Source organism: Heterocephalus glaber, unplaced genomic scaffold (genome assembly GCF_053883595.1).
Source record: "Heterocephalus glaber isolate CG9 unplaced genomic scaffold, H.glaber_assembly_v1.0 deba00001481, whole genome shotgun sequence".
Classification (NCBI taxonomy): Eukaryota; Metazoa; Chordata; class Mammalia; order Rodentia; family Bathyergidae; genus Heterocephalus; species Heterocephalus glaber.
Window position 1 is genome coordinate 38081011 of NW_028258317.1, and position 12082 is coordinate 38093092.

Consider the following 12082-nt stretch of genomic DNA (forward strand, 5'->3'; position numbering starts at 1 on the left):
GGATGCAATCCCCTTATACTTCAGCCTGGGAAGTGATAGCATGGAACCTTGCTATTTCAGTCTCCAAAAGTCTCACCCATCAGCATTCACAGGCACATGCAAAGTTCTTTACTGCCTGGTCAGAACCCCTTCAGAGAGTATTATAATGTAGGAGAAACAATAACTATAGGGTCAGACAACTCAATTTTCTCTTTGTCTTAAAGAAAGACTTCTTAAACCTTTAGCCTTTACTGGGAGATGGCCTTCTGTGGGGATTTCTTGCATTTCTAGCCAGGTTTTTCTGCGTTAAGACTTATACTCAAACTCCATATGGTCTCTTTTCCAGTCTCTTATTTTGACAATCCTAAAGAATCCCTAGGGAGATTGCCATTTCCTCCACAGTACAAAGTCTTGCTTCTGTCTGAACCTGGTTCTCCTGAGTAGCACCGGTGCTTTAACTGGGAGGCTACGACTGCTTGCTGCCCCTAGAGCAGGGCAGGACAGAGAACAAAGCTGGCTCTCTGTTGCCCAGAGTCACAGGGATGGACACAACTCAAGCTCCCTTCCAATCTTTCCAAAAGTCACATGCTTGTTCCTTTACTGGTTAGGCTTCTAAATAAGCATTTTTTCCACGTAAACATCATTATTTTATTCTGAGTTCTCTTTTCAAAGGTGATTGTATTGTGAACAGAATTGAAAGGCACAGAGTGTCCCTCTTCCAAGTGAAGGACATGTTTCCTTCCGATCCAGTAGAGTAAAGATGATTTTACCCCAGAGCAAAGGGCAACAGGCTAGTGGCCCCTTAAAAAAGATGTGGTTTCTCTAAGTGCAAGGTTCCTCTTCTATCACAGACCTGGCTGGACCCAACTGTGTCACTTCTTCTGTGATATTTGGGAGTAAGGAGAACTATTGTAAATATTTTACCCTTTCTGTTTACAAAGAATAATATTCTTTGCCTCTTACTCAGGGATCCTGTGCCTTCTGCCACATGAAATTTTGTCAAGCTAATTTGTTAGCTTGCAAATATAGTAAAATTTCAGCCCATTCACATTTTTTAATAAATAGTAATGAAGCACTTCTTTTCCAAGGTGAACATTATGTAATTTATCATTTATACAAAGAGCTTTAAGTAGATTATTGGTTTTTTCCCAATATAAAAATGTCATTTCCTATTAGTCTCAGAAATGGAACTAATGCATAAGAAGAATAAAAGTAATGGGTGACTTAGTGGGCAGGATTCCTCCATTTTCCACACAGCCTCTGTGGTTGTTATTTTCCCAGGAAAGCAGTTCAAGTTTGCATTCACTTTTATAGACTAGTGCACTTTGGCAATGTACATCAGAGCATTAGGATTTCAAGTGTGACCTAAATGACTCGAAAGTATTTATAGAACTTCCAAATATACATTTCTTATAAACAAAACATAGATAATACACTGGAAGAATATGGCAAAACATGGGTTATCCCAAGCCCAAGCAAGTCTTCTGCTAATGAGGAGGAAGAAAAACCTATGGCTTGATCTCAAGATCAACACTGAAATATGGGAGCTGGTAATAACATTGCAGAGAAGAAAAAACATTCCTGAGAAAACGAATGGGAGCAGAGGACAGCAATGGAATTATGAGATTTAATTTAAAAGCAATCCCTGGCTTGTGCCTTGCAATGCACATAACTTTTGGCAGTAGTTTTTGTGCCATGCTTGCAGAACAATTAGTCCTGTATTTTTCTGAGCACATAAATATCTTTCCATCATTAGCAGTCATACTACAGTATATTCTATGTATAGAGGCCAGCACTTGTAAATATTCTATCAACAATATTTCCATTTCATTGAATATGTTTTTGGTTTTTTCAGATTGTGTAGACAGTTTGAAGCTTCTAAAACTTCTCAAAGAAATTGCTTAGGTACAAATATAAAAGGCTATACAGTTTTATAAAGAAAAATGAAGATTAGCAAGAAGGTGAATTAATAAAGAGCTTCAAATTGAAGACAATTTCTCTTGAAAATGGAAAGATACTTGTTTGGGGGTTAGTTCAGGTATACTTGGCTTTGCAGTATAGCAGTGCTTTACGATATTGTCAATTAGAATCACTTGGAAGGATTTTTCTCAAGTCAAAATAATCTGAAGCTTCTCTCTGTGTCCTTCAAAGATCTTCACCTCAGAGAAAAGCTTGCCTCAGTTGAAGACAAATAAAGGATCCTAATTAGGACTCTTGGGAGACCGCAAAGCAATTGTCTGTGACTTGCTCAACTCCATGAGGTCATTAATAGACATCTTTCTGTTTGCATAGTTGGAGAAAGTGCAGCAAGTTCATTTTGGCCAAGCAAGTATGGACCTGAGAGAATTCAGATTTTATAACAGTACCTTATTATTTCAGTGAGGAATAATTGAGTTCAAGCAACATACAGACTCTGGGTAACTTTAGGAGAAAGAAAAAAGAAAGAAGTTATGGAAATGTAAGAATAAAGAAATGGCACAAAATGCAGGACAATCCTTAGAAGGAAGAAGAGGCCAAAAAGCTCCTGGAATTTAGTGACAGATTTATAGACACTCTCTTCAAGGTTAGAATGGCAACACCTCAGGAAAAATGTGCTCTAGCCATTTTTTTTTCTTTGACACTTTGTTCAAGATTCAAATTTCACAGAGAGAGAAACCGGTAGGTTTAGTTGTAGACAAACATACAGTTTAATTAAAGTCAAAGTGTCACCAGGTTATGTCCAATGAAAGGTTCATTTTCCCAAAAGAATATCAGGGAGTCATTACCAGTAGTGTGAGAAAGAGATATTGGGTTGGCAACAAGAACAGGTGTTCATTACGTCTAAAGAGGTATTAACAGCTGCATCATCCACTTTGCATCATCTGTTGCATCTGATGCTGTCTTTCCAGGAAATTTTGGGAAAGTGTCAGGGACCATATGACCTAAGCTATAGAGCAATTGCAAGAACTACACTCCAGGATTACAAAATGAGCTACTATTCTGCCCCCCGGACTACAGAATCTTCTATTGTTTTCTGCTTCTCAGACTTCTACATCCTCAAGGAATGAAAGATCAAGATGGTTTTTAGTTGTTTTAACAGCATACTTTCTTGAATGCAGGTCATGAATTCATGGGTTTCACAGTTTCAGACTAACAGATGTAGCATTATAAAAACTCTTTGCAAAATTCCAAAGGAGGTCAGTTCAAAAATGGTAGTTATAGATTTCTTAAATTGGCTCATGTTTATGTATTTTTTATTTATGTATTTTTTTATTTACAATGTGATATTTTGATGTCTGTACACATTGTAGGATAGTTGTATTGAGCTAATATATCTCCTTATATACTGATTTAGTTAGTACCTTTAAAATCTATTATTTTAGCAATTTTTAAGTATGCTGTGTTCTTATTAACTATGGTCACCATACTGTCAGATTGAACTTCCTGTAGAACTGAAATTTCTACAGTTCCCCATTTGCCACCTCAACCCCTAACCTCTGGTAAGGGCAGACTTTAAATCTGACTTCATTGCTTCTGTAGATTCAGAATTTTAACTTTTAGAGATTATATAGAGATTATGTCTTTCTGTGCCTGCCTTAATTAATTTAGCATAATGACCTCCAGGTCATCCGTGTTTCACAAAAGGTTTGCCTTCTTTTTAAGAGCAAATAGTATTATGTTGTAAGTTTAAGCTGCTTCCATTTCTTGGTTATTGTGAACAGCGCTGCAAGGAGCATGGCAGTGTCTATGTGTCTTTGACATAACTCATTTGGGTATCTACCCAGAAATGGGATGGTGGGGTCATAGTGAGTTTTATTTTTACTTTTGTGAGAAACACTATTGTGTTTTTCATAACAACTATACTAATTTACAGTCCTGCCAGCAATCTTGAGCAAGGGTTTTCTTTCCTCCATATCCTCATGAAGACTTCTTATCATTTGCCTTTGTGATAGTAGTGGTCCCAACAAAAGTGATGTAACATCTCCTTGGGGTTCTAATTTGCATTTCCCCAGTGATCAGTAATTGAAACATTTTTTCATATATCTGTTGGCCATTTGTGTATGTATTCTTTTGAGTAATGTTGACTCAGGTTCTTTGCCCATTTTAAAAATGGGTTTTATTTTCTTACTATTAAATTGAGTTTCTTATATATTTTATATAGTACTGCCTCATCAGATATTTGGCTTGCAAATATTTTCATCCAGTCTGTGTGCTGTGACTTCACTCTTTTGACTATCTGAAGCCTTTTAATTCAATGTAGCACTATTGGTCTATGTTTGCTTTTGTCACCTCTGCTTGTAGTGTCACATTTTTAAATCATTGCCCATATCAACATTGTGAAATTTTTCCCCTACCTTTTTGTCCACTGGTTTTATAGTTTCAGATCTTATGTTTAAGTCTTTAACTTATTTTAAGTTGATTTTTATATGTAACGTGAGATGAAGATTTCCAATTTCATTCTTTGTGTATATATTTGAGTTTTCCAACACCACTTATTCAAGAGACTACCCTTATTTCCGTTATGTGTTCTTCACATCTTCACCAAAAATTGGTGGCCTGTGAATGTGAGGGGTTTCTTTTTGAGCCCTTTGTCCTGTTATATTGGTCACTGTATCTGTTTTTATGTGAGTATGCTGTTTGGATTACAATAGTTTCATAATATATTTTAGTCAGACCATGTGATGTTAATATCTTTGTTCTTCTTTTGCTCAAGATTTCTTTGGTTATTTAAAGCTTTTTTGGTTCCATATAAATTTTAGGATTGTTTTTCTATTTCTGTAAAAAATGTCATTGGAATTTTAATAAGAATTAGGCTGAATCTGTAAATCACTTTGGGAGGCATGGACATTTCAATCATAGCGAATCTTCTAATTCATGAACTTGGGTATCTTTCCATTTATTTTTGTCTTCTTCAATTTCTTTCACCAATGTCATTTTCAGGGTACATACCTTTTACCTTTTTGGTTAAATTTACTCCTAAATATTTTATTGTCTTTAATGTTATTGTAAATGGGATTATTTATACAATTTCTTTTTCAGATAGTTTACAGTTAGTATATAGAAATGATTTTTGTATGTTGACTGTGTCCTGCAAGTTTACTACACTCATGTATCAGTTCTTGAGGTTGTTTTGGTACAGTTCTTGAGGTTGTTTTGTTACAGTTCTTGAGGTTCTGTATATACAAGATCATATCCTCATCAGAGATAATTTCAATTCTTCCTTACATATTTTGCTGCCTTTTACTTACTTATTTAGATTAATTGCTCTGCTAGAGGCACTTGTACATTTTGTTTAGCCTGAGTTCATCAATTCCCAAAGCAGTAGTATTTGATTGGTCAAGCTGATCTTCTTTCTTATGTGTTCATGTTTTATGTACAATAAAAACACTGGTATTGGGCCGGGGATTTAGCTCAGTGGTTTCACCGCCTGCCATGCAAGTGCCAGGACCCGAGTTCGATCCCCGGTACCAAAAAACCCAACACTGTTATTATTATTTGTCAATGGAAATAGGAAAAGCCAGGAGGATATAGTGTGAGCTGTGTGGCAAACTGAAATGTATTACAGAAGTGGAGTAGTGTGACCATGACCCCTGAGGTTTAGAGGACCATTTGGGGTAATAAGGCCACCTCAACACTTGGTTTTCAGCCTGGGCCAAGTTTGTCATAGATGCCACTCACATAGCTCTCAAAGCTGAAACTTCAAATTTGAATTAGTTACTATTGAGAAGAAGAAAATATTTCCTTCACTGAGAGTCTTCTGAGAACCAAACGCTGCCTCAAAGTCCACAGTAGCTACAAGCTACATGTGGCTCTCAAGTGCTTAAAAGTGGACAGTGTGATTGAGGAATTGACTTTTAAGTTATAGTTCATGTGAATCTATTTTTAACTGTGCATTTTAACAAATTTAAATATAGGTCAACTATTTCCTGTGAAAATTTCATGTCCTGATTAAAGTGAGTTATATATGTAAAATACTCACTGGCTTTCTACTGAGTAGAAAAAATGAATGTAAAATATTTCATTGATTTAAGCTTTTCTGATTAGGTCTTAAAATGATAGTATTTTAGATATATTAAAATGTGTCTACTGGAAAGTTTAAAATGATAAATGTGGCTTGCATTATAGCTCTGTTGAACACTGAATCTGATAGCTTTTACATATGTCATTTTACTGAATTGTTAAAATAACCCAGTATGGTAGGTACTACTCTTCCCATTTTCCTTACAGAGAAGGCAATGGAATGTGGCCCCCAAAACTCATTTAAATCTCTCAGGTTATAGGATTCAAACTAGGTCTGGTTGGTTCCATCTCAGATTCCTTGCTTTGGCTCTGTCATGTTGTTTTCTTTCAAGGAACCAGGAGAGAGCTTGCAGTCTGTCTGTCTTGCTTCTTCATAATAAATAGTTTTGATAACCCCATTTATGAATAATGTTAGATTGGAGGAAAAACATACTTTGTCTTGAAATGGCAGCAGGGAGAATATTTGAACTCCTGAAAAGTGAATAATAAGGTTCATTTACATAAACAAGTGGAGTTTCAGAAATTAACTCTAAATACTGTGATCTGACTGCAGAATTTTAAACATAGGTTAATGTTTTGGGTTAGATTTTGTTATTGTTATTGTGCTTTTTTAGAGGATTTGAAATTCTAGGATCATGTCGAGACTTTATAACATCTCTGATACATTTTTAAAAATTTTATGTAATGAGTACCGGGTTGATTCAACATTAGAAATTCTCAACATTGCACTGAATAGTATTTAAAGGATCCAATACACGAGCATTGCAAAGGACCCTGAAAGTCAATCCCAGGCAATACTTTTTGATGTGATTAATGAAAAATCAGCTCTTTCCCTTTCTATTTGATCACTTTCTTCAGATAGGAAGAACTAAGGAGGACCAAACCTTCCTATATGACTTACCCAGTTGATGGGACAAACACTGCAGAGCTGATGTGAGAAGGACTAGGCCTTATGAATTGTGTATGAATTGTCCTCTGGGGCTGCACGAGCTCACCCCCACAGTGAGGGGAAAATGTATTCACAGAGAGTGAGGCAACCACTTAACAAATCACTTCTTCCATGGCTGTAGGAGCCAGCTACACACCTTGAAACGCAGGCTCATCTGCTCTGCACCTGTGTGAGTCCTTGCCTCTCAGAGGCGAGTTCATTTGCCTTGATCAGAGCAAAATGAGGCAGGCTTAGAATTTCACTTTGAGGAAATGTCAAAGGGTGGATGACAAAAAATAAAAATGGGTGACTCGAGGGCAGCAAGTCCTGCTTCCCCAGAAGGTTTCCTTGTCAGGCCCTGTAGGCCCCTCTCTTGGCTGTATGCCCGGTGGAATCACACAGGAGATAGGAGGAGGCGTTCCTGCCAGACCACATGGCTGGCATTTTCTGCCCGGTCCTCCCCATTATTCTGCCTCAGCTCCCACACTGGGCAGAGAGCAGACCTGCTGCAGAGCTTTGCTATTTTTACTTTTCTGTGAGGGGATCTCAGGTTACAAATTATATACCGATGAGGTAAGTTACAGGTACGCAGACTCATGTTTCTAATTTAGCTTGGCACTGGTTTCAAATGTTAAATAGTTCTCGCCCAGCTCTCCCTGTTTCCACTCTCCTCCCATCTTTGGCATCTCATTTCATCCTGATTCTGAGGGTCCCCTTCCTTTCCTGCTGGATCCCCCCAACTTTCATGCCGCTTAGAGGGAGCAGTGTGGGAGAGTTACATTTCACATGGGATCAGTTTCTACACATACACCTCGTTACTCAGCTGTGGCGGTACTGCACGTACATTCTCCTAAGAGGTGAATATTTGTCAGAGACTTTAGAGGTTTCAGTTGCTTTCACACATATTGTACAGTTAAGCTTTGCAACAGCCTGGAAAGGTCGGGATTATTCTAATTATCTGTAATTTGCCGATGAGAAAATGAGGACTCAAAAGGGTTAATGATTTGACTAAGAATTCTGCAGCCAAGATGAAGAACAGACCGATAGATGAATACGTAACAAACTTCTGGCTAGAAGGCCTTCCCTCCAAGCCTGCTTCTGGAGAAGCAGAATTCTCCCTCCTTCCTTCTCTTCCTCTTTCCCTCTCTCCCATCTTTTCTTCTTCCCTTCCTTCTATTCCTCTTTTCCTGTGTTTCGGGCCAAGAATTAAGTCTCCAAGAAGCACCTGAATGTCAAACACACTGTTTTCTGGATTTTGCTTTATGAATTTGAAACTTTAGTGTGAATTTAAGTAGAATGGAAGGGTCAAGGAATAGGGAACACCAAAGTTAGGTTAAAATAAACAGAGGCTATTAAGAATCAGGATCTAAGTTCCTGCTTATTTCTCTTTCTTAAGAGATTAAAATGCAGTTTGCTCAATTCACATTCAGACAGTATGCCCATCTTAGCTTTTATGGATGGTTCAAAGTACTTATATGGCACTATACCTATCTTTAGAGTTTATAATAGAAGAATTAATACGTAAAAATGTGAAAATAAGACACTATGACAGATCTGTTCTGTATACTTGGCAACTAGTGTTTCTCCCTAGGGAAGAAATAGCTCTAATTTCAATATATAGTTCTGAATTGTGCATGCTGTGTTGTAAATGGGCCACTACCTGTTGCTTTAGACACATTTGTCACTATACCTGCTCGTTACACAAACAGACACAGAGTCATACACTGCCCCAGTGTGATGCTCAGTTATTCTCCAACCTACTTCCTGGTTGCTGATTTTTGACTGCAAGATTGTGAACTGCTTAATCTTAGGAAGAGTACCTCTTATTTAATTTTATTTACTTACTTACTCCTTTATATATCTTTAGTATTATCTTACTAGTTGCACAGACAACAATGTTAGTTCAAGTTTGGGGTTTTTTTTGTTATTGTTGCTGTCTTTTAAAAAATTCTTAGGGTTGTATTCTTAATAAATTATAAGGATTCTCTGTCTATTTTAGGTACTTTTTGGCCAATATTTCTTGTAAACATTTTCTCCTACTTTGTGTCTTTTTTGCTTTTTTTGCCTTGTTTTTTAGATAGCATACATTTCTTATTCTTAATCATTTTTATTTCTTATACTTTGTGTTCTTTGTGACCTGTTAAGAAATATTTATCTCACTCAACATCATAAAGATTTGTTCCTATTTTTCATTTAGAAACTTTATGGTTTTAGCTCTTATTTTTAGTTCATCATTTTTTTCTATGATTCATTTCATGCTATTATTTGTATATGTTGCTGAAAATAAAGGCTTGCTTTTATATTGTTTCTTAAGAAAAATTTTAGTTGTCCCAGCATCATTTTTGGGAGTTTATCTGTTCCCTGTTGAATTATTTTGATACCTTTGTTAAACATTAATTGACCATGTAAGTCTGAGCCCACTTCTGTGTTCTGTTCCTTTGATCTGTAGATCTATTTTTAGACTTTTGTTGGTAGAACTTTATAAGTCCAGAAATCAAATAGTGTAAGAATTCCAACTTTGTTCCTCTTTTTTAAAAAAATACTCTTCCTATTCTAGAACTTTGAGTTTTCCATGGAGAGTTTAGAACCAGCTTATCAATTTCTTCCCCAAAATTTTTAGGATAATCAGAATAATTCATTGAATTGTAAATATGATTTTTTGATATGCTTAGGTTTATGTCTGCCTTTATTATTTTCTGTTAGTTCTCTTTCTGTTTTGTTCCTATAGTCCTTCCTTCCAGCTTTTTGTAGATTATTTGAATTTTTAAAATTTCATTTATTTTTAACTGGCTTTTCTGAATGTACAAATGTCAATATCCTGATTACGATATATTTAGTTTAGATAGTTAATATGTTACTATTGAGGAAAATAATTATCTCAATGTAAAAAGTTTAACTTTAAAAAGACATCACTAAAACTTTAATGGTAGGTCATAGATTGAATGAAAATATTTATAAAATGTGTAGCTGGGAAATTACTTGTATCCAAAATTTATATTAAAGAACCAAAATTCTTACAACCTTATAATAAAATGACAAATATCCAAATAAATTTCTGGCAAATTATTTGACTTCACAATCTCAAAAGAACTTACAGGTCCAGGGATTTAGCTCAGTGATTCTGCTGCCTGCCTTCAAGGGCCCAAGTTTGATCTCTGGTACCAAAAAAAAACCAAAAAAAAAAACCCAAAAACAAATCAGAAGAAGTTACATGAATGGCTACAAAACATAAGAAAAAATGTTTGATAACATTAGCAAAAAGGAAAGGAAAAATCAATACTACAATGAAAACAACTACGTATCTGCCAGAAAGGCCAAAGTTAAAGAGATACAAAATGAATGTATAAAAATCAATAGTATTCCTGTATACCAATAATGAACTCACCAAGAAAAAAATTAGGAAAACAAAACTGTTCACCACAAAATGGAGAAAAATTAAACATGAATTAACCTAACCAAGAAGTGGGAAAAAGTGGTGATAGAAGAGTATAGTTCATCAGAGAATGAAAGATGACCCTTGTTCCTGGGTAAGCAGAACCAGTATAGTCAAAAGTCTCAAAACTGATTTGCAGATGTAATGAAATCCCAATCAAAATACCAACAGCATTCATCACAGAAATGGAGGACACAATCCTAAAATTTACATGGAACCAGAAGAGACCCAGATAGCAAAAGCAATCCTGGGCAACAAAAGCAAAGCAGGAGGCCTCACAATTGTGGATCTCAAGTTATATTACAAAGTTACAATGATGAAAACAGTGTGGTACAGACACATGGATCAGTGGAACAGAATAAAGGATGAAGAAACAATCCCAGGCAGTCAGTTGTCTGATCTTTAACAGAGGTACCAAAAGCACTTGACAGAGGAAAGATAACATCTTTAGCAAATTAGCTATACACATGCAGAAGATTGAATCTAGACTCAGATCTCTTACTGTGTTCTAAACTGAAATAAAAATGGATCAAAGATCAAAATATTAAAACAGAAACAATGTGATAGAAGATAAAAATAGGTAAAACTCCTGAAGATATAGGCATAGGCAAGGACATCCTATACATAACCCCAATTGCACAAGAAATAATAATATTAAGAATCAACAAATGGGATTATATCAAATCAAAAAGCTTCTGCACTAACAAACTGAGGAGACAGCCCACATAATGGGAAAAGAATTTTGTCAGTTTTTCCTTGCACAGAGGAGTAGAGTCTAGAATTCATAAAGAACTCAAAAATTCAGACCCCCTAAGAAGATCCAATCAAGAAAGTGGGTAATGGAAATGAATACTTCTCAGAAGAAGAAGTACAAATGGCCAATAAATACGTGTAAAAAATGTTCAACATCTCTGGCCATTAGAGATATGCAAGTTAAAAAGCATCGAGATTCCATTTTATTCTACAAAGGGTGGCTGTCATCAGGAAATTAAATAATAACAAATGCTGCCAAGGCTGTGGGGAAGAAAGGATCCCTCCTACATTGATGATGGGAATCTAAGCTAGTACAACCAATATGAAAATCAGTATGGTGATTTCTCATAAAGCTAAAAATAGAAATTCCATTTGACTCAGCTATTCTCTTTCAAGGTATCTTCTTGAAAGAGTTAAAGATATTACAGTACATTACAGTGATACATGCACACCCATGATTATAGCAGCACAATTCACAATAGCTTAAACTTGGAAACAGTGATATGTCCATTAACACATGACTGGATAAAGAAAACATGATATTTATACACAATGAAGTATTACTATGTTATAAAGGATAATCTTGAGTCATTTATAGGGAAAAGTATGGACCTTGAGACCATAATATTAAGTGAAATAATAAGACACACAAGCTTAAATACTGCATGTTTTCTCTTATATGAGAAACCCAAAGTATAAATAAATTAAAGAATAAAATTAAAGATAGGTAATAGGAAGGAGGGACATAGATCCTTTGCAAAAGGGAAGAGGACCAAGAGATTGAGGAGAGTAGCATTAGGGGAGGGGGTGGAGAAAGAGAAGAATTAAGGTGTGTTGTGCGCATGTAGCAACTCCCCATGGTAAATGCAATCATTATGGATTGCAAACGTGTACTAATAAAAAATGAAAAAGAAAACTGAAGGATTGGCAATATTGAAGGTTGACAAGTGTATGGCAATTTTATATATTGTTGGTGGGAATTTAAAATG

At 35.7% G+C, this 12082-nt stretch overlaps 1 long non-coding RNA gene across 2 annotated transcripts in view; it reads left to right on the top strand.

The window, feature by feature from the left end:
* LOC110347755 (uncharacterized) overlaps positions 1-12082 on the top strand; it is a 32849-nt gene that overhangs the window by 8436 nt on the left and 12331 nt on the right. Inside the window, exon 1 of one of the 2 annotated variants that reach the window (XR_002392548.2) lies at positions 7374-7480. The exons of the other annotated variant lie outside the window; for it this stretch is intronic. This is a non-coding gene — a long non-coding RNA (uncharacterized LOC110347755). Of the gene's footprint in view, positions 1-7373; positions 7481-12082 lie in introns of those variants that run through there. 2 annotated transcript variants of the gene reach the window in all.